Source organism: Lagopus leucura, unplaced genomic scaffold, assembly GCF_019238085.1.
Source record: "Lagopus leucura isolate 7727_CA_CO unplaced genomic scaffold, USGS_WTPT01 Super-Scaffold_100159, whole genome shotgun sequence".
Taxonomy (NCBI): domain Eukaryota; kingdom Metazoa; phylum Chordata; class Aves; order Galliformes; family Phasianidae; genus Lagopus; species Lagopus leucura.
Genome location: NW_024962335.1, coordinates 17,874,810 through 17,893,059, shown reverse-complemented (window position 1 = coordinate 17,893,059; position 18,250 = coordinate 17,874,810). Strand labels below are relative to the sequence as shown.

Genomic DNA, 18,250 nt, shown 5'->3' with positions numbered 1-18,250 from the left:
TGCAGATGGCACTAGTTAGCATTCCTGCAGATGAGTCCTGAGTCAAACGGTTGCGGACAAAAAACAGGCTTTTCTTGCTGTGGCTGCTGGCCTCTGCAGCAGGGCTGAGGCACACCGGTCTGTCCCTGCAGAGATCTGGGGCTTTCCCCTTCTGTGTACAGAAGAGTGACATGCTTTTGTGGGATTTGGAAGCCTGGAACTTTCATGAGTCAGTTTCTCTCCTTAAACACGGTATTGAGGACCTAAAGTGGACAAGGGCAGGATTTCATCCTGCAGGAGCAACTGGTGTCTTCATCATGTACTTAATGTATCTGAAGAAACACGTTTTTGCTGCCATTTTAATTTCACAAGCTTATTGGGTTTTGTTTGTTTGTTTGTTTGTTTGTTTGTTTGTTGTTGCTGTTGTGTTTTTTACCTCTTGGTTTTCAGTTTTATTCAACTCTTAGTGTCTCTCCACAGTAATCCCAGGGCAGGCATTCTCATCTTTGTCTCTGACGGCTCATGCAAAGAATTAATTTAGTTTTATGAAACAATCTTACCCTGTTTGGTTTCCTCTTTTACATTGGGAGTCTAATGGACTTTCTACCTCTCCCGTGGCCCTTTCTGTATTTTGATAATTTAGACAATTCACTTTTCATATTTCAGTTAGAGAAAATCATTCTTGGGCAAGCAAAGGAGAGAGAATTGAAGCAAGCTTCCTGTATCTGATCTACAGCTCCTCGTAATCTCTGTCTTGCATTTAACCTGATAAAGATTTTTGGTAGCTTCACTTGCTTGGATTTTTGTTTTCTTAAAGCCAAACAATTTTTTGGCCAGAGTTGAGGCTTTCAGAATCTGTCAGGATTCTTTTCTTCACAGTCTTTTCATTTCTGTATTTTGATAAGGCCCTTTGACTTTAAAGGATTATTGAACACACCTATAACTGCTGTTGTGAAATAATTCTCTTTTTCCACTAAATTCTTACAACCTCTGGACATCACACAGAAAACCCTTAAACGTGTTTCTAACTTTGAGAACAAGAGTAATACCATTAAAGTCAATGGTGCTACTCAACTTGCTTCAAGTTAGGCAGAAGTTTATCTACCCTGATGAGTCAGCACTGTAAGAGAAACAATTACATTTGTGCTGAAAAATATTTTAACTGCTGCTGGTACACATAAGCACCTAGGTTTATTGTAGCTGAAAGAAGTTAATGGGGAGAAAAATATTTCTCCCTCCTCTCCACCCTCTCTTTTGACAGCACTTTGCATGTAGACAATTTTATTGTTCCTCTGAGTAATGTGCTAGCCGTTCTCTCTGAGATGGAAAAGATTATCTCAAGAATTGACTGAACAATAGGGGAATCTTAATATTCTTCTGTTAAACTCTTAAAGCACAACCCTCCCTTTTGTTTTTAATCAACACTTCTAGAATTTGCTAACAGTAACCTGTTTTTAATAAGCCTTTTTAAAAAGAACCCAAACCTAGCAATTTTTCTGGCTAAAATTCAGTGCCACAGTGCAATGGTACATTTCCACCCAACTCTCCACACTTAACCATTATTAGGTATTGGTTGCGTTTAGTCCCAGTAGTTAAATCAAGCTGTTGGAACAACTCGTGAGAATTATTTAGAGAAATATCATCACCAGTTTCTCTTCTATCTAGAGCTAATTAGTCTTGAAGACATAGTCTTTTATGAGACTAGTGCCTAGAGCTTTACCCAAAAGGTGACATGCCACTCTGTTTAGAGAATTGGAGTCTAGTGTTATTGTTGCAGTGTAATGGGTTTTGTGGGCTGCCGCTCATTGTGAAGAGTTTAAGTTTGGTATACAGAGGCCTGTGGAATGCAGTTTATAGGCGGAATTTATGGTAAATTAGTTGACTAGTTTAATTCTGGTGTGTTCCAAATGTGCTTTGGTTTCTGGGACATTGCAAATTGAAGCTCTGTGTACTTGTAATGTTGAAGGCGTTTATTTATGAGCTCTTCCTAGCCATGGAGAAAATCTTGAATGTAGACTGTGACCTCCCACAAGATCCATACAGTATGAGCTCATCTACTCTGTGAAGACTTTTTTATTTTGTCACTATAGCCTCTTGCGATCTCATCTCCAAAGACCCTTTTGCTCTGGGTATTCACAAACATAGGACTCAAAGGCCCATTGAAATGTCATGGTCCCAGCCTTCAGTGCAGGTGAAGCCATTTGGATGGGAGTTTGATGTAAGTGATGCATCAAAACCTTCTGTCTCCTCTGAGACCTCAAATATTTTCCTGGGCTGACTGTGTGCAGGCATGTGCACCCTGCTGCATTTTTTCCAAGCTTCTCTCCTCCATCTCTGACCGCTCCATCGCTTTATTGCAGCTGTCCAAGCAGACGTAAGTCGAAGACTTGATGTAATCTTTTACAGCTCTGGAAAGGGAGTGTGAAATACAACCAAAGGAGATGGACATTTTATATGTGCTTGGCAAGGCAACAAAAGAGAGCGTCGGTCAGCTGTACCATGTTCCTAATGCTCATTTCTGTGTAATCTGATGTGGTTGTAGCTTCAGTGAATTAGTGTTTGCACAGAGGAAAATTCCCTGGTCAGGGCATCTCCATGGAGTTGGTGTTGACTGGACATGGAAAGGCTCAATGAGGTTGGACAGAGTTACATCAGCTCTGAAGCAGCAGTGCAGGCCCTTGTAACATGCCTCAGCATTGGAGGAACTTGACTGAATCATGGTCTACTTCTACTTCTTCATCTGCAGCTGTGGCTGAGTGCAGGTTTCACCCCTGCTTGCTCCCAGGGAGGTGTCTCCTAGAGCCCACATTTTCTTTCGCATTGGTAGCGCAGCACTCAGCTGTTAAAGCATAATCCTTGTGAGCTCAAGGTTAAGATTATTTGAAAACTACTTCTTTAGAAAACATGCTGTCTGAGTAGCGTTTTATATCTAATATACAATGCAGGTGATCTTTTGATCTGTACTGCCTGCTTCTTAGCTAATTAGTGCTTAAAATCATCGTTTTAAAGGGTTGGGGATGTCACTGCTTAACAGATTGCCTCATCTTATTGTGTGACACTTCTGATCAGTACCCGCATATCAGCATGTATCATCTTAATTTAAAGGAGGAGGAGGGAATATTCTGAGTGAACACCGTAATTACAAAAACTAGTTTACTACATTTAATTTCACCTTGAATCTATCCTTTTCACCATCTACCAGAACCTGCCTTCCTTAAATTTCTTAACAGGCTGTGAAATCCACCTTGTAATTTTTTCTCTTTTCCACCTTTTGGAAAGAAATGTGCTGAGGGCTTTAAAGACTGAAAAATCTGGGTCGTTCTTCTAGTATTTTATTTGAAAGTATAGGAAAGTAGCAGTATTGTATAATATGCACAGCAAAATCAATGCTTTATTAGAATTTTCTGTAGTATCCAGAAGTACTGCTGCAAACCTGAAGCAGATGCATATAATACATCATGTCCAGCAGCTATTAATGGTCACTAACTTCACCAGTTATGTATCTGATTACGTATGTACTATGGTGTTTTCTGTGCCACACAAGGTAAGTTTTAAAGGAAATTCCTGAATCATTTCCTCTTTCTTCACACAGAAGGAGGAAAATGCATCATCACCCTCAGCCTCTTCCCCTTCTTGAGGTTACTGCCTTTCCAGTTTGCTTCCTGCTGCCAGTTTACCCTTCTTTGTGGCAGCAGAAAGAAATCCAGAACAACTCATGTCTTCCTTCTCAAATGCTATAAGAGGCATCAAGCAAAAAGGATTTCCCTTCCCTAACAAGGAGAAGGGTGCAGAGAAGAGGCTGGAAACCAGCAGACAGCTGCGCATCCCAGTTTTCTGCCAGGAACTCCAGGAGGCTGCTTCTGGTCAGAGCTTTCTCTGCATGCTGGGGAGTCCTTACCAAAGGCCTTGTAAGATTTCCAACTGCAAGGGCACCCAGCTGTGGTGAAGGACTGTGTCTTAGGGCTGGTGGCATCTTATTTTCTTAGAAATTGTAATATTATCCTCTTTGAGGATTACCGCAGCTGCTTTGCCCAGGTATATGCAGAGAGAAACTTACCATTCTATTACTGCCTCCTGTCCTTACATAATTCCACCAGTTTGGCTCTGGAGTGCTTGGTTTTCTGTTTTAATTTTTACCTTGATAAGTTTCTTTTGTAGACATCATTTTCATGCTTCTGGCTGTATTTTTTTCGGTAGACATTTGCTCTGGCTTTGTTTTCTTCCTTCCCCCTATTCTCTTCTACCCTCTGCCATCTTTCCCCCATACTCTAATTTTTGTTCCTCCTTTATTTCCTTATCCATGTTGAGCTGAAAACAGTAATCTGACCTGAAAATTTTTACGTCATTCCAAGGTTTTTATGTACTTCCATAAATCTCTTCATTACTTTTTTATTGTTTTGTCATATATTGGTTTTAGTTTTTCCTCTACCTTATTAGTCTGGGGATCAATTTTAGTCTTCTATGTTTTATTAGTTGTAAAAGGAGCAAAATATCTCCTTTTTCGTTGTTGGTTTGGCACCATCTTCAAATTACCCTTTTTCTCTCTTTGACTGCCTCTCTTCCTTCCCTGGAGAGCCTGCTTTATGTCAGACCTTCTGCTGGTAGTGAACTGGCTATGATTTCATCAGGCAATAGGCAAAAGTGCAGCCCACTACAGGGAAAAAAGTTGTTTTGAGCTGTTATGCTATTTTTTTTTTCCTGGCTTGGGGAGTGTGGAATGAGCTGAGCCACCATTACCCTGGGGATTGTGAATCTTCCCTTTCCTTCCATTAAAGTTGGTAGCAAAACTGAAGACTTGTCTTGAAGGAGGATTTATTTTAGTCACACTGATAAAATTGTACAGGTGTAATTAAACAGCTACCATCATGTCAAAAACAACCCACACCTCATCCCGTATATAAACACAGAAGTTCCAGAATGGCACAAACTAAATCAAGGACAGAAGGGATCAATTCCTCCAGCAGTTGTTATATTGGTACGGCTATGCCCCCATAGGAATTTTTCCTAGTCTAACTGTATTAGAATTCAAACCACTTCTTGTCATGAATCTCTTCTCTTCCCCTATGTAAGCAAGCTTGAAAGTAGTGCTCTGAACATTCAAGCTATTGTTTACTTCAGCGTAGCTCCGTTAAAGCATGGAGCCATGACTATATGAGGATTTGACCCAATGTTTTAGGTTTCTCTCATGTTTATATAACTTGGATTTCTGAATGATGATACCTATTGAATAAAATCAGGTTTGGTATCCAGACATCTCAAAGTAGTTTACAGAAAAAGGAGTGAGCTGGTAGCAATGTTCTGACTCTGCAAGGGCTTGCAGTAGCCATTTTATCACTGAGCAATAATCCAAGCTTTTCTCTCAATGTTGGAATCTATCTTATTGAAAAAGGGTTTGGCAAGGACACTGGGAATTGCTGCAGTGTCTTTTAAAAATGACATTAAAAGAGGATCTTGGTTCTTGGGGACCTCTTATCCCATGGAACATCATATGAAATACTCTGAAGGGCAAAACAAAGTAGTGTGAGAGCAGCTTAATGATTTTCTGTTTTCACTAACTGTCCATTTGGTCCATCAGGTAATAAATAAGCTGTGCTTGGGATAGGAAAATGAGCAAGTCAGTCTACAAGCAGAAAATCTAGAGAGGCAAGGATTAAAGCAGATCAGATAGCAGTGTAATATCACATGGACAAATGCTGACCTTTAATTATTGCATTATTTTCTACTAAAATAATTTAAATTCTGATTTTTGAGGCAGCTAAATGTATTGCAAAATTGTAAGGTTAATACTTAGAGTGAATAAATGTACTTTTACTGTAGACCTAAATTTCTCTTGAGACAATGGCATTTTGTATGCTTTTGTGCAGTAACTAGCACAACTGGATTTTCATCGATAGTGAAAAACAGAACTGGGCTTATGAAAATAGTTGCTGTTGGTTTTCTTAGCAAAGTGCTTAAATAAAAACATAACTTTTAGACTTTCAAAAAAAAAAGTAGCCCCTGATGCCTCATTGATACTCTGTTGTGTTTATACATACATATGACTGCTGTAGATGTTGCATTCTGAATAATTCCCCATCCCATGCATCTTTGAACACGCCATTCTGAATACTGCATTTCTGAAGGCTTCTGTTCACATGATGTGCTCTGGCTGACACCCTCAAAATCTGCAGGCTGTCGCTGCTTGCCCTCTTTCTGGGGGAGTCGAAGTAATGGGTTGTGCTGGGGCTAGAGGGGAAGAGGCTTTTGCTAGCAGCACTGAAACTACCTTGAAGGCAGCATTGAATATTTAACTGTATGGTCTCTGTTGGATTGAGCAGGCTTCAGGTGTGGAGAGCATGATCAATAAGTACAAATATTAAAAGTGGTGCCTTCTCCCTTCCTTCTTTGCCTACAGGACCCGAGGTATCTGAATTCCCCAGACAATTGCTCATACATTCACATTTTCATTTGCTGGGTTTATAGCAAAATTGTTCCAGCTATTGGGAGGGGCAGCTATCAAAGATGTACAGGCACTGCCATTGTGTTTTATTGTTCCAGTCCATTTTTCCTTGTGAGTGCAGGTGGGAGTTTTTCAGTGGGTTGGTTTTTTGTTTTTGCCTTCTCTTTCTTTATAGCATGTATAACCTTTTTATTGTCAGTCTTCAATCATTTTTGATAGATCAATATATTTACTTCAGTGATGGTTCATCCCACAGCTGTCTGTATTTTTTTTTGCTTTGTTTATAGGGACTGTGCATAAATTCAGTGACTTGCATCTCTGCTATGCTTCTCTTGCTACATGAGAATCAAATGACTTAATCTTGCCCTAACAACTTTATGTTTAGAAGGAATGTGTATTGTTTGCACTGATCTACTTTCAACTTATTTTACCTATTTCCTAGGTAGACTTTGATCAATTAAAAATGCAAGCTTTGGTTCAGAGATTTTCTGTTCAGAAGTATGAAGCACAAGTAGTGATGTTTCATGTGTACTCTACTGTCTCAAGGGGAGGGTTCTTGGAAACAGTTCCAGCAGGCATCAGAGACCCAATAGGTTTGGGAAGTAATATAGCAAAGCAATGTTGGATGATAACATTTACTCAGACAGCTCAGAAATGAGGCAAGTCCCCAGGAGTCCAGAGGCCTTTAGCCAAGCAGCTGCAACAGAGCCAAAGAAGAGGAATTCTTCGAGCCTACGTCTCACTGTCATCCCAGGGTGACCACATGTGAGCCCAGGATAGCTGTCTAAAGCAGTCATGGGCAGAGGTTGAATGTGTGCAGTGTGTGCATGGGGCTGCGGTCCCAGCATTGGTGTGACTCTCTGTGCTGGGGCTGTCCTTTACCCTTCAGAAGAAGGTGGGTGAGCAGGACTTGTTGCTACAGGACAGAAAGCAGATCAATGGAAGTGGAGTAAATGAGCCCCACCGTGATTAGGGATTCAGATTGCACATACTTATCCTGGAACAACTTGCTATAAAATCCACCCCCAAGTCCTGCTCAGGGGAAAAAAGTAAAGCAACAGCAAACAAAGTGTACTTATTACAACTGATACTGTGTACAAGGAGTTCAATGGAAAAATAGGTCAACGAGGCCATTCTTACTGATATTATTTGAAATATGATCTACTGTGTATGACCACGCATTAAATATTGGGTCAAACCTTCAAACTTGCATGGATTCAGTAAGGTTTAATAATGGAAAACAGGTGTTCACATTAGCAGTTTGTATAGGATATTATCCCCATAGTTGTCTTACCCAGGCTGTAAGTCCTGCTCTTCAGTTTTTAGGCTGGAATAATTTGTGATGTTATGAAAGTCGTGACTCAACTGCTTCCCAGCAGCGTGCTGACCATTTGTAACAACTGATTTTCCTGGAAGTCATTACTTTGGAGTGCCATTGTCAGCTGCACACATCCCCTCTGTTCCTACCATCCTTTGTGGTGCAGATTTGCCTGTTGTTGTGAGCAAGGATGTTGCTACCACTGATGCACACTCTATCAGCTTTTTCCATTCTCTTCTTTCTTTTCTCTGTTGAATTGCAGTTTCCTTTGTCTTCTGCGTGATGCACTGAAAGAGGCTGGGAAATTTATCATGGTTGTTTTTAATGGGTTTTTAAGGTCCAGCACAACAGATTGAATTGATTGAGGAAAATTTCCTGGAGCTGCAGCTTTTTTTTTTCCTATTAAAAATATTTTTATCTTTAGAATTTTTCTTAAAGAAAAAAAAAAAAAAAGTCAGTTTTTCCTTCTAGTGCCATAACAAAGCCCTGCTTTCTGATGTTTCCACATGGTCAGATATTAGCCATTTCCCGAGATAATTTAGTTTGGTCATGTATACGGCTAGCATTTTTATTGTAAAGAATTCTGCTAGTGGTTTCATGATAAATGCATACAGCGTTGGGAAATGACTTTTATTGGGCTTAGTGTGCATTTAATATTGCATTAACAAAATTAAGCGATTTTGCGTGTGTGTAGGTCTTAAAAATGTATAGGAAAAAAGTACGCTATCATAGGTATGCAAGGATTTAAAACAAATGAATCTCGCCTGACTGCATTTTGTATGCTGTAGCATAAAAAAAGTACATTCCCAGGAGCTCAGTAGGTGGTTACTATCCTCTTTTCCTTTGTTTCAATGTTTTTTGAAGGCAGATCAGGAAAGAAAAGCAAATCCCAGTGCCTGCCCCCCTCGTGGCCTGCCTGGCAAGCCCCTCTGTCCGAAAGTAAGGCTGTCTGGGGTTGGCTGGCAGCTCTGAGTTCGTACCACATGAAGCAGTGTTGTGGTATGCCCATGGCTTCCCACTCATCAAACCTTGCTTTCATTTGCTTATACTTCAGGTATCTTCAGACTGGTAGTCACAGCCAAGTTAAAATGCCTTGTTTCTTATGTAAGAAAGCAGTGTGTGCCTGTGTGGTTTGCTGTGCAAAACTCAATTTGGCTTACTCATTCCATTGTGTTATGTTTACAATGCAGAAAATCAGTATATTGAGTCTTATCTATCTTGGAGGAATTAAAATATTCTAATATTAAGACATTACGGTTCCAGAAATGCATGGATCTGCATTAATGTAAGCAGAGCAAAGGAATAAAAAGTGATGGTATGCAATATATTGCGGCACTCTCATTGATTTAAGATCAAAATGCCACTAAGATGGACAGAAAGAAAATTATGTCTACGTTTATTTCAAACACATGCAGAAACAAAACATTGTATCGTTCACTGCTGCTGATCGTATATACAGGAGGCAGATGAGCTGTCTTGCCTAGGAAGAAATCAAAGATAAAGTACAGAATTAAAACAAACAGAAACAGCCTACTGATTTTGAATGCTTCTGTTTCCAATGCCGCTTTTGAAGATATGTATCAGGACATGGCTTTTCAGCAGATAGAGATGCTCAGTGTTTTCTGAGAGCTGTTTCTTTCCTTTAGGGCTAAAATAGCTAACCCGAGTGGGAGATGTGAAAATCTCTAGTCACACTTGAGTCCTGGCCACAATAGCAAAGTACAGATGAATGTTGTGGCAATGCAGCCTTATGGATGGTTTTTGTTTGTACTCATGGTCCTCATGGAGGAAGAAAAATAAAAGTCTCTGTTTCGCTGAGGTCAGAAATGCTTTATAAGAGGCAGATGTTGAATCACACAGCTTTGTTTAGTTTTCTAGAAGAGTGTTTGCTTATGTGAGGTTCAGTGATGAGCATGGAACTAGCGACTTCATTAAACCTGAGGTTTTATTACAGCCAACCTGCTTTGTAGATTGCTGTATCGCCATGTCACCTTATCACAAATTATATTTGAATCCTTCGACATCTTCCCAGTTTCATTTTCTCCACATGGTTGCACACATGTTTTTGTCCCCCATCCCCAAATCTTCCCTGAAGCCTGCAGTGCACACGTGCTCTCCTGCTTCCTAGGACACAGAGCATCCTCCCTGCTTTCACTGCTCCGATTGGTCCCCCCTGCTTTGCTAGAAAACAGCACTATGCTGCTCGCTCTGCTCCTTCATGTTCTCTGAGCTCTGTTTTTCTGAGTAGCTTCTTGGTCGTATCCCTCATCTACAAGCGTGCTGTGCTATCTCCATTTATCTTGCATGAAATGGCTGCAGCCTTGCCACGCTTTAACTTCCTGTTGCTTCCTAGAAATTGCTTGCTTGTCTGTCAAGGGAAACTGCTTTCAGCTCCAGACTAGAAATCAGGATATGTGCTGAGCACATCCGTCTTCCTTCCGTTCTTTTGGTTATTTACTTATTAATAAAAGACAGAGAAGGCTGTCCCTTATGTAGCTGGAGTAAAATTGTCTGCTTATCCCCAGCCATCTTGTAGCCTTACCGCTTTTCACACTGCACTGAAAAAAATAGGTAATGCTGTCGAATATAAGTAGTACGATCACACAAATCTATATACGTGAACGCTGTGTAGATGGCTGCAAGGAGAGTTTGGAAAGACAAAGTTTGCAATCTCCCAGATGTTGCCTTCCCTGGAAATAGTAATCCAGTGTTCTGGAAATAGCAACCTGGTGGGTTTTCTCACAAACAAAAAAAGAGAAGTTTGGTACTGAATGAGGTGCAAAGAGCCCAAGATGGGGCTGCTCTCACACTGCTATGGGCTCTCAGGCCCACAGAAAGGCCAGGCACAGAAATATGCTGAAACACACAGGAAACGTCTGCTGCAGCATCACATGAGGTCAGTCAGGCATACTGTGCTTTAATGAGCGCAGACAAAACAAGCTTTGGTGAAAATGTCACAGTCTAAACATGGGTAACAAAACACAGATTGATACAGTCCAAGCTTGGTGGGAAGCGCGGTGGGAAAAGATTTTAGCAACCTTCTTCTGGCAAACTTGCCAAGAGCTATAAGCGTTCTGAGCATCCCACGGTAGCAATGGCACTATACTTCCAGGCAGGAGAGCCTGGTTTCTTACTAATATCACAGCACTTCTCATTTCCAGGAGCATCCTATAAAAGGGATCCCTTATTTACAGCTTTCATTTCGCATTAATGAAGTGGCATACTGATGCTGCTAATCAGCAGCAGTGAGGTGACGCAGACCCATGGAGCTGTGATGGTGGCAGTCACTTCAGCCCGGTTGCCAGGATAAAAATAAATGCCAAGCCCTGGCGAGGGAAGCTCCAGCTGCAGGGAGCACAGCACCCCACCAGGCTCTGCAGTTCTCCTGCCACGTGCCTGGAACAAGGAGAAAAATGGCTCTCCTGTCCCCACATTCATCTCCTTTGCTGCTTCTCTTTCCTATCTCTGAGCAAGGACGTGAGATTTTGTGCTTGCCGTGGCTGAAGCACCTGGATCTGGACTAGAATTTCTTCAAAAAATGGAATGGACACAGATAGCCCAATTGGCTTCCATAATTCAGAAGGCTCTTTTTTCTTCTCTGTGTCACTTTCTGAGCTTAATCTGATCCCTTGTCATTCCCAATACGTGTTAAATACTACTTCATGAATGAATGAATTCACACGGCTGTGTGGAGTCTGTATCTTCTGTGCTGCTCTTGGAAGGGGAAGAGGCTGGTAAATGAGGGGGAGACATGAAAACTCAGCTGGAGATAGAGATGCCCAGAAACAGGCCTTACTTGTACCATGTTATAAGGGCCCAGAAAAGCGCTGTCAGCTCTGCACCATGCAATGACCAAAATTAGTACCCCTGACCCTTATGCATCCCTTCTGACTTGAGATATTCTATGAATTTCCATACTGCTGAGTCTGTACTGCTCTTGTACCACCAGTCTCACACCTGATGAAGGAGGAGCTCCTTTAAATGTGGTTCTGCTTTTACTGGTAGGGAGAATACAACTAATCCCAGCATTTTTCTCCTTTCTTGATATTTCCATAAGCATGCAGGCAAGCAGAGGTCTTTTGGCAAGGTGCAAGACTGAGATAGTGCAGAGGTTCTTGGTATGGAGAAGATAGCGTTTGTAATCCTGGGTATATGGACAAAGAGATTGGTGTAGAGCAATACAGGCAGCACAGAAAGCATCTGCGAGAGCCTGGGCATCTTGTTACGGCGTATTTCTAATGCAGTCAGGAATTAAATTAATAGTTGTGTGTGCTTATTTTGAAGCTTTCATGACATGAAAAGAAGCGTACAGTTCATTGAAAAAGGAAATGAGGAACTATTTATTCTTAAATAGAAATCACGGTGGCCATATCTTTTTCATGAATTTATACAATGGGTTGGATTAGTCTTAGGCTAAGGCATGTGTGTGCTGGCGGAGCTGCACTCTGTGCCTGAGACTGCTCAGTGCTACCGGTGCTCCGTTTCCATTTCCTAGACAGATCACCTCTGTCTAGGGTGGTTTTTTTCTTTACAAAAAGGTGATGTGCATTTCTTAGCTTTCTGTCTGGAGCTACTTGGCTTGTGACAGCTCAGCAAAGGATCTCCATCGCTTGATGTCACAGCAACTTATTTTCTGTGAGGGTGACAGAGCACTGGAGAAGGCTGACCAAAGAGGTGGTGGAGTCTCCTTCTCTGGAAATAGTCAAAACCTGACAGACTGTGGAACCTACTGTAGGGAGCCTGCTTTAGCAAGAGGTTAGCCTAGGTGATCTCCAGAGGTCCTTTCCAACCCCTATGATTCTGCGATGCTGTGATTCTTTGGTGTTGCAGCCTGGGCAGACTCCCGGTTTTCTACCATGCTTCCCAAAGAAAACTAGCCCCAGATGGATTTGGAGATGAATGGCAACTGAGGGACTCTGGTCACACAGGGAGTCAGTAGGAAAAAAAAAAAGTGATGGTTGGCAGTTCCCAGCTCCTCCATCCCTGCCTGGATCTCAATCCTGAAGCTGGAAAGCAGAGAGTGATCTTTGTTTTCCATGCTGTTTGTTGCTTGTGGTTATTTAAACTGTGGGCTCTCCAGGCTTTCTACTTATGTATAACTCCTACCATAAGGAGGGCCCAAGGATGGTCAAGGCCTCTAGCTGCTAATATAACACAAATAATAATTGAACTGATAGGTAACAGGCAATTTTTTGTCCTTTCCTTCCCTTTCCTCTTGGACCAAGTGACCATTTCTGTGAAGACTGTATTTAGACTTTCCAGCTGTCAGTTTTGTATTGCTCAGTGTGAGCAATATGGTCTGAGTTGCCTGCAAGAGCCAGGAGGGGACAGCACTTATGACAAATCAATTTGCTGACCTCTGAAATAATTAAGCAAGCCTCGAGTCCTGTTTTACACAAGCAATGTGCTATTCATTTTTTGCATTTTTCTGCCTGCTGGGAATGGGTACCTCTAAATAATACAAGCAGAGTGATTAAGGAAGATTTTTTTTTTCTGGAAGTGTCTCCGGAGTAAATTATCCTTTTCCCATGAAAATCCATGAATTTGCATACTTTTTTTTTTTTTTTCTTTGCTCTTCCCTGACAACGGTGTAGATAATAAAACTGTTTTTTTTTTTTTTAATTTTATTTTTTTCCAGATGAGCTTTGTGTACTTTACCACAATGCAGCATAGAAAACACAGGCTTATTTATTGCCTAACAGCATATATGTGTTTTATGATTAATGTGCGGTGTTTGCTATACACGGCACTGATAATTGATAGGGAGATCAAAGTCTTCTGTGAATTGACAGCAGCACTATAAACAAGGTGAAAAGGTTGCAGGTGTTTCCCATGCGGGTGTTATATAAAAACATATGGCCCTCTGCCACAACACAGGATACGTGCTGTCTGTCTTTCCCCATGCAGCAAGACAGTGTTTCTGTAGCACATCCACGGCAAGTGCTGGAAAGGAAGAGAGTCCGTTTGTGTGCTGCAGGAGGGGCTGCACCGTGCCATGAAGGTTGGATTAGATGATCTTGTAGGTCATTTCCAACCGTGTGATTCTGTTGTTCTGTGTGCCCCTTGTTCCATTGCTCCTGTCTTGGCTCATGGCTGGATGTAGTGATGTAACCACCAGGAGCAGAGAGGTGATCGTCCCTATGCACTCAGCGCTGATAAGGCCGCACCTTGAGTGCTGTGCTCAATTTTGGGCCCCTCTCTACAAGAAAGATATTAAGGCCTTGGAGTGTGTCCAGAGAAGGGCAACGGAACTGTGAGGGGTCTGGAGCAAAAGTCTGATGGGGAGCAGCTGAGGTAACTGGGGTTGTTCAGTCTGGAGAAGAGAGGCTCAGCGGAGACCTCGTTGCTCTGTATAACCTGAAAGGAGGTTGCAACGAAATGGGGGTTGGCCTGTTCTCACAGATCACAGTAGGATGAAAAGAAGTAGCCTTCAGTTACGCCAGGGGAGGTTCATGTTGGGTGTTAGGAAACATTTCTTCTCAGAAAGAGTGGTGCTGCAGTGGCACAGGCTGCCCAGGGAGGTGGTGCAGTCACCGTCCTGGAGGTGTTCCAGAGCCATGTGGATGTGGCACTGAGGGACGTGGGCAGTGGGCATGGGGGGATGGGATGGTGGTTGGACTAGATCATCTTAGAAGTCTTTTCCAACCTTTACAATTCTAGGGTTCTGTCAGGGTCTCATGCATCTATGACTTCTGTGGCCATGGACAAACTAGGTGCTAGGAGTGGGGTGAGAGACCTGGACTGTAGCTCTGCAGAAAGCAGTGGTGGGGTATGCACAAAGCAGCAGAAATCTTTACTAGATTGCTGCTTATTCGAGGGGTTAAAAGAACTGATGTATCTACTAAATGGCTAAGTAATTGCAAAGAGGACAGCAGCATCCTGGATAGAAGTCTCTCCCTTTCATTAAGTGCTGCAAGAAAGATGATTGCCTGCTCCTGTTCCTACAAACGAAACTGCTTCAGTTGACTCTGTTTGGTATTTGTAGCCTCTGGAGTTATTAAAACACTCTGAATGCAGATTAACTTCCCATGCTTGATACACCACAGCGTAACCACCCCCTTGACCTTTGGTAAACATGCTGGAGGGCAGTCTTTTCCATAACTTCTGCTGGTGAATTTGTGCCCTCTGTTGAACAACTCTGAAAAACTCTTTGTGCAGCCCTCCCAGGGATGGTGCAGTGCAGGCTGCTTCGCTCTGGCACCAGCAACGTATGGGGTCTTGTCTCCCTCCCAGCCCCTGGAGAAAACTCACGCTGTCCTCATGCTGGTGATTTACCAAATGTGCTCTATCTCACCTTCCAACAGATCTAAAAAACATAGGTGTTTTTCTCTACTTCAGAGGGATGCATTCAAACTGAAATTTAATAGGAATTTCCCTAGGAGAGTGGCTTGAATAACTGAGACCTTATCCACCCTTGAAAATGACAATTTTGTGTGTTGTGAACATTTCACAGGTGTGTTACAGTGGATTTCTTTCTCTATGGACAGAGTTGCATTACTCTGTGGACACCGTGCTGCGTTCACACATTCTTGTTTCTGTGCAGGAGTGAGCTAGGGAGTCATGAACGTACACTGAACGTCCTACATGAGAGTATTACAAAGGTTTGGGCCAAGTGCTGTAGTGGTACTGTGTCACTGTAGTTAAAGGCAGAACTCTGGCATGTGGACAAGCCCTGTGAAAAGATTAAGCCAGAGAAAGTTAATAAAAAGTGGTGTCCTAAATTATTCATGAATCCATTTGTAATGTACTTGCTGGGAGGCTTTTGTTTTTTCTCAAACTCTTATTTATTAAAATCTGACAAGAATATCGGGTTTTGTTCAATAATAAATCTAGGTCTCTGTGAAGCTGGTGATATCCTCATGTAGTAATACAGAATCAAAATGGAGTTACATGCTAAGGGTGCATATGTTATTTACTTTGGAAGAATAGATTATTGTTCAGAAGGATTTTATCTTTTACTTGCAATTTGAAAATGAATTTATTGTTGTTTTAAAATATAGCTGGGAATGTGCTCCTGGTTTTGAGACTTGGATGCTGCAGAAGATTTTAAGTGTATTAAAACTCAGTTAAGTGTACTTATGGTGGTTGTGGAGGTTCTGGACCAGTATTTGCTAAATCTGATAGTTCTTATGGTCCAGTTTCATACTTCACTGACATCATACTTAAAGCTTGTGGATTTTGTTTTGCAAACTGTGTCCATAAATGCCCTCTTCTTTCTATGTCCGTGAAAACATGAGATAAATTGTACTCAGAAAGTATTGGAAAGGAAAAAAAAAAAGGCAGGAAGAGAGTTTTACTGATTGGGGTATAATAGAAAACAATAATTTGAGTGCATTAGCTGTAGAAGCAGAACTGGGAGTTTAGAAGACCGGTCTGAGCTGGAGAATGATGCATACATTTATTTGCATAAACTTGGCTTACGAGTCACTTTCTTGTAAAAACAGGTTGAGCAGAACATGCTCCTGTCCCATACTTTAGTCCTGAATACAAACACAAATGTACTGTGACACAAGTGCTCTGAGAGTACCATCCTCTTATTGCCATGGATTGCAGCTGGAGCTCTGCAGCTTGAAGTAAGCTACAAGTATCATGTATACACACACACATACGCCTTGAAGGATATCTGGTGTGGTGCTCAGGGTTAAAATATCTGAGTAGTCTTAATCAGCTTCTGCTTCAAGTTTGAATCTGGTGTTTGAGACTTGGTTGCTAAGAAAAGCTATGTGTTGGAGCACCAGTCACTAGCCATTAAATGAGACACTCGGTAAACTTGGGGAGGGAAAGAGAAACATGAAGTGTGAAGGAAGATCATTGAAAGAGGTCGTTATTTGTGGCTGATCATCCTGGGTAGATTTGGAGAGATATAGACTTTCACCTTGGAAGCTTGCTTTGCATTTTCAACATCAGAAATGTACAAAATACATGAGGAAGGGACATGAGGGATATTATCATATTTTGCCAAAGGTTGATCAAAACACTATTTAAAATGAAACTTCAGCTCTTCCTTATGCAAGCTTAAAAATCCTGAAGAAAACTTTTGACAATTAAAAGATGGATGCTCTGCTATGGTTTAATAGACTAGGAGAGATGAGAGGCTTATTTTAATAGAGAATCAGAACCCACGTCTAAGGTACAAGTGAATCCTGTGGGTTGGATTTGGGAAATAACTCTTCCCTTTGGAAACCCACCAAGCATGAAATGATGATCTCTTTCTTCCTGAAGAAATTTTTTTCTTATTCTTTTCTGACTTTTTTTTTTTTGTTTTTTTTTTTTTTTTTTTTTGTTTTGTTTTGTTATGAGTTTTGGTGGAATGGGGTCAAGATGGGGACTCTGAAACCTTGCTTTGGAATCAAGATATTTGTCTGACTTGTTTACTTGTTTGCCCCTGGTGGAATCAGTGCTGCTGCAGCTTCATTGCCATGGGAACCTCCACTTACTAAATTTAATTTAGCCCAAGGTTTGCTTGTCTGCTCTGTTGCTGCAGTGTAGACAGGTGATAAGCAACATATTGATATTAAGCTATATCATATCAAAATGATTAGGCAGTGCTGCAGCATCTGTGGTTCCACTCTTATGCTGTGCTTTAAGCTACCCAGCCTTCCTGCACCTGCATCCAGCCTCCTCCACTCTTCTGGCACAGCTGAGGCAGCATCACCTGTGTAATCTTTCTGGTCCAGCAACTGAGAAAGGTAGGGGCTGCAGGCAACCTTTGCGTGCTGATGGTGCTCCTTCCTGCTCTGCAGAGCAGCCAAGCACTGAGTGTCCACAGAAATACTGCTGGAGAAGGGAGGTCTGTGCCCCTAGGAACTATGGCATGTGGTCCCAGTGCTTCTGTATCATCCACTGTGGTATCAAGTCTCCAGAGGAACAGGTCCTGTTGATGCAAGGCCAGATCAAACTGGGAGCAGGGAGATGTCTGAAACAGAGTGGGATGTGTCACCTAGTCTTGTCTTAAAGTTTTATTAGCTTTCTTATACATGGCAAACATTACAGGTTGTTGGGTTGTCTTTTTTTTTTTTTTTTTTTTTTTTTTAATTGGCATCATTTTGTGTTCAGATGGCCCTTCTTAGATGGTAATGATGAGCCTGTAAGTCTGAGATGCTCTCAATTCCAATACTTCCAGCAGAAGTGGTGGAAGTATGCATTTATTGCATCCACACTGTGGAGAAAGGTAAATTGTAGGCAAGACTTTGTCATGGAAAGGCATGTTGTATGATTTGCAGCAGAATAATTGATTTTGTAGGTCTTCCACAATTGTTGGAGTTGTTTGTTGCTAAGGTTTTGTCCCTCTGTAGTTGAGTTTACTGATACTGCATCGCTTTGTACAGAATTTGGAACTGAGCAGTGTGTGTAAACCACTATGTTAAAATGCTGGCTAAGTATTGATTAATCAGTAAATGCTTTAAGCTATTTCCTTTAAATTCCGGGACCACACATCTTAATTTAATAGTTGAGAGAGATGGGGAAGGACACTGATCTGCACAATAGTACATACTTTCTGTGGTGTTTGTTCA

At 41.6% G+C, this 18,250-nt stretch overlaps 1 protein-coding gene across 3 annotated transcripts in view; it reads left to right on the top strand.

Annotated features, from left to right (window-relative positions):
* Positions 1 to 18,250, top strand: part of TBXAS1 (thromboxane A synthase 1) — a 235,238-nt gene that overhangs the window by 83,986 nt on the left and 133,002 nt on the right. The window lies entirely within an intron of this gene.